Source organism: Corvus cornix, chromosome 8 (assembly GCF_000738735.6).
Source record: "Corvus cornix cornix isolate S_Up_H32 chromosome 8, ASM73873v5, whole genome shotgun sequence".
NCBI classification, from domain to species: domain Eukaryota; kingdom Metazoa; phylum Chordata; class Aves; order Passeriformes; family Corvidae; genus Corvus; species Corvus cornix.
The window spans coordinates 16982885-16988112 of record NC_046338.1 but is presented as its reverse complement, the minus strand read 5'-3'; positions in this window follow the sequence as shown (position 1 = coordinate 16988112).

The window sequence follows — 5228 nt, the reverse complement described above, 5'->3', positions numbered from 1 at the left end:
GGTGCATTCTGGGAGCACAAAGGGCCGCGGCCCCGCCCCGGCGGCCCCGCCTGCGCCGGCAGCGCCGGGGGCGGGCGCGGGAGCACCGCGGCGGAAGGACATGGGTGCAACCGAACCTTCGCCGCTGCTGAACAAAGAGGGACTATTTTAGGCGTGCGCGCCCGGCGTGGATCTGTGCGCGCAGCCGGGGCTCGTTTTGGCTGCGCTGCTCATTGTTCCCGCCGCACCTGAGGGGATGCGGTAGTGCCCGGGTCCTGCCGCCCCGCGGGACCCCCCGCTCGGGCTCAGGGACAAGTTCCCCGCGTTAGTGGGGTTGGCCCTGCCATGTAGAATGATCCTGGGTCCGCCTTCTTGCTCGGGTTGTTGGCGAGGCGAGGCCCGGCCCAGGTACCGGAGGGTGCCGCGGCGGGCCCGTGGGCAGCGGACTGGACAGTGTGCTCCTCTGCACTGACATCGGGATGCTGCCATTTTAGGAGATGAGCTGAACCTCAGTTCCAGTTTTTAGCAGCAGCTGTATTAGCTAAACTAATGGAACAGGCTGAACAGGGAGGTCCTGGAGTCTCCCTCTGGATTCGTTCAAAACCCACCTGGACGCATTTCTGTATTACCTGCTCTAGGTGACCCTGCCTTGGCAGGGGGGTTGGACTGGATGATCTCCAGAGGTCCCTTCCAACGCTAACAATTCTCTGATTCCGGAAATAGCTTTTTGTTTTCCATCATTGTGTTTGTAGTTATTCAGACTCAGTACTGGGCCAGTGTCTATGGTCCACATGGTTAAGCACGGCAATTGCCCAATACCGTGGTAATAAGCACTATAAAGCTTTTGTCCTAACCATGTAAGGGCCCTTGCTGTGTGCCCTGTGTAACACTGGAATGCAAGTGCTCCCTGGATGAGACCTCACCCACCGGTGTCACTCTCAGGAACGGCTGAACTTGGAAGACTGGATGGTGAATTTAGGATTCCAATCTCTCTCCTGCTCAAACTGCCCAAGTTCTCAAAGCATTCTTCCCTCTTGGGATAAGCCACTGAAACTAAGCTACTGGATCAGTTTGCCATCCATGGAGAGGGGCACAGGGAGGGAAGCCTGGGCAGAGCATTGGAGTACAGCTTAGTGTGGCCAATTCCTAGTTACATCAGAATAAAGCAGTATTTATAATCAAAATCCCTAGTTCTGAGTTGTTTTAAATTCAAGTTTGAGGGGATAGTTCTCCCTTGGATACAATAACGAGACACTGTTCAGGAGTCATGATGGTCTGCTAAAAACAGACTTAGTCAACACAAAGAGCCCTGGTTGCTCTTCACAGATTTTCATGTACCAGTCAGGTACTGCTGGTGCTAAAGGCAAAGGGTCACCAGCAGGAGAAAAAAAAATTAGACTCAGTCTGAAGTATATCCACATACAAATTCTTGTATTTAAATCACAATGGTCATGTAAGAACCGGTGTTCAGCTAAGTTAAAAAGCAAACTTTCTAGTGAGCAACAGAATAAACATCAATAATTGGCTACATCACAACTTCCTCTTTTACTGTCATACTTGGAAGGTCTTACCAGCCTGTTGTCCTGCTCTATCTTTAAAATTAATTTAATCAAAATTTGTCAAAGTAGAGTCACTCACCTGTAACGTAAATTGTTTGTTTCACCACCAGCTCCAAAACTCCCACAAACTCAACACAAAATCTTCTGACAAGTGAGACACGTGCCACCTCTACACTCCTTGTCCTTAAAATATTGTTCCCAGCAGGATTTTGCAGAGCTGCATGGCCCCATCCTACCCACAAAGCACCACTTGTCACAAAGCTAGGAGTTGCTGCTGGAATAGCATTATGTGAGGGCAGCACAAAAACAAACTAGGAATCCCTACAGTATATAAGAATAATTAGGATTTGATAAATTGATTTGTTTGCTATTACATGGATTGCAATAATTAGGCCAGAATGTACCCCCAAAGCTTGTTACCATTAGCCTTATTACTAAAAACAGCAGACTGTGAGTATTTTACCACAAGCTAGATTCTATGTAATTCTCCTGTAATATCCAAGAAGAACAACATGAGCTCATAGCCAAACACCAAAAAAGAAAAAAAAATATTAACTCTGTTTCATTTAAACTCAGCTATTACTGGTAGCTAGAAAGATTCCAAACTCTGTACCTCCCACATAGACACCTCATCCCCCGCCAACTTAATTTAGTAACTCATACTATAACATCCTTTTTGATCACTTTAGCAAGTCACTGAATTTCAATCTGAGAGGAAGCCCCTTTCCAGAGCAGAAGCTGTGTAACTCCTACCCATCCGATCCATCTGCTAGATCAGGTAAATCAAATGGCTGAGGGGTACATAGACACAGGTGACAATTTCAGTAACTTGTATTCCAGGACAAGAAATTTGCACAGAAAGAGTAACATTCATTATTCCTCTGCACAGCCTGATCAGATAATTACAGGGTTGGAAATCTTACTGGTATTGTGCAAACACTCCTTTACAAATGGTTTTTAATTTAAAATGCTCAAATTGGCAAACCTATATTTGCAGAAGGAGGATCTTTGTTACTGACTGACATATGTGGGGCAAAAAAATCAACAGCAATAGTAAAAATTGCTGGGTTTAGCAATTTAGAATGTTTAAACAACTCTTTCTAGCATTCCCATGACTATACTATGAGATGTGCATGTTTAATCTGATTTGGAGCAAGTTAGAATCTGTCTATTTTCTATTCAGTGCTAGTAGCAAAAACAACCACTTATTTCTTCTGTTAATATTAGGCAAGACCGTATGTCATGCCTTTAGAAGGAATTTTCTTGACTTTCTTTTTTGTCTTCTGCTAATATCTCAAAAGTATTTGAAAGTACAGCTTAAGCAATCTCTCCTGGTGTGTTTTCACTTCCAGATATATTATGTCTGTACTTTGAGGCACAGAATGACCAAAGCCAAATTAAATTACTTTACCTGCAATGTGAGTAAGGGCTTCCTTGTGTAGAAGTTTTGGAGAAAAAAGATAGTCTTTTATTATCTATCATATTCTGCTTAATAATAGATATGTTCAGCTTTATTCCACATCATTATATAAATAGCTGTGTTTCAGAAAGAAGCTAAATAATAACAACCTAGCACTGTCTTTACCTCTGTTTATATTTGTCCATATACTGTTAGGCAATCTCTTGCCATAAAGACATACAAAAGCAAAGTGTTGGATTTTAAAAATTGTATCTTGCCTTGCTGGTACAGCAGACAAAGACTAAATTTCATATTCAACATGTAAATTCCCTGGTAGCCAGTAGAGATGGATAAATTTGAAGAGTCAGAACAAAGGCATTTCCCGTAGCCCTTCTCTCAAATGTTAATGTATTTTTTGCAAGTTAGTGTTGTTTCTTATCGTTTCAGTGCCCCAATATCCACATAAATATTAAACAAGCAAACCAAAACACACAAAAACCAGAAGTGTAAGTCAGCAGTGTATGTAGATGAGAGCACCAACTGCTGCACAGTATTATTTCCCATTACCTTATTGTATCACACAACATAACATCAAAATGATACCCTTGAACAAGACAACACTGTAAAGCTTATCCTTGTACAGATGGTTGTCATGACCACAATTCAGCAAGGAGGGAAAATTAGATCCCAGGACATTTTCTCTGCATTGTTTAAGCACAGAAACAGCAAGGAAGCTCATCTGGAATCTTCCTATCTTAAAGCAAGATGAATATGGTACATCCATTTTTACATAAACATTATAATTAGTAAGACAATGCACTTATGCTGCATTTATTAGGGCTCAATTCAGAAAAGAATCTTCAATTTCAAAATTTAAAAAATAGGGAAGTGATACGATATAAAGAATTTTGTATTAGTTATGTTACAACTAGCTAACAATTGTAGTATTCTCTCTTTATGCTAAAGATATAAAAATAGCACAGAAAACATTTTAAAATAGACATCTTTAAATATTTCTCTAGATAGATAAGAATATTAAAAATTTTTCATCCTCACATAACAACAATAGAGAGGAAAGTAAACTAATATTACTGGTGGTAAAGTACCTTGATGTTGGTCTTCACTTTTCTAGTACAACCCCTTTGCCATTTCTACCTTTTTTACCTTCTCAAGGATCAGGAAATCCTGAAAAAAACTGTCCTGTACTCCATCATCTTCTTGTGAATGTCATGATCTTGCCAGATAAATCTTAAACTATAAATACCCTCTTAAATGTGTTCACTGTCACTGTTGACCCAATTTAGCCAGTCAAATACTGGTTGTTTCTGTTAAATTCAATGTATAGGAAAACACGTTTGCCCCACTAATCCTAAACAATTATTTTTTTATTTTTAACTCCTTAATATTTAAAACTCTGCTAGCTTTTGAAGATAGAATAATATGAGTATTGCAGTCCTATTTTTTATTATTAAATCTCTAAAGCCCTTCTGCAATACATATATTAAACAGCAATGTTTGTATCACAATCTGTATTAGCCTTTAGCTAAGCTACATTTAGGCTTGAAAATCACTAGAGGGTTTTTTACCTTCTAAAAATTAACATTTAGCAATGTTCTAGTTGTTCTTTAAATCTTTCCCTGTTGCTATTACTGAAAGCACCAAAGAGACTTAAAAAAAAGAAATCAAAATAACCAATTCTGCCTGATAGCTCTGCATCTAATAGCAGATGCTTCAGATGCTTGAAAAAATGTTAAACAAGCTGATGCTTAAAAAGCCCTTAATGTTTCATTCACTTAAAATTTTATTCCAGATGTGTAACCTTACTGAAATTTGTTATAAAACATAAGCCAAGATTTTGTATGACTGAGTGATCTTTGGTAGGTGGATAGATAGTTCTTCAAGTGCTCTACAGTTCATAATTCAAGGCAGTTAAAAGCTATTAAATGTTCACATCGTTCTGCTCTAAGCCCTTAGTTATTCCTATTTTGTAGTTCATACCCTGCCACGGCAGAATTCTCTCCGTTTGCTGGAAGTGGCTGAACAAGAAGCAATCCCTCAGTTGTCATATATGTGTAACAGTGCAGAAATAAAACAACTTGTTGTAGACTGAGATACTCAAGGATGGAAATAGTAAGAGTTTGAGCCACAGTGTTTCTACAGGATGCTAGTTAAGAGCAGGAAAGGCTTTTATTGTAAGAGATTATGTCTCACATCTATCTTAGTTATACTAACACTTTTTTGTACCTGAAGACAGTGAGTGAGTCTGAAGGAGAAAAAAATAAGTGTTTGAC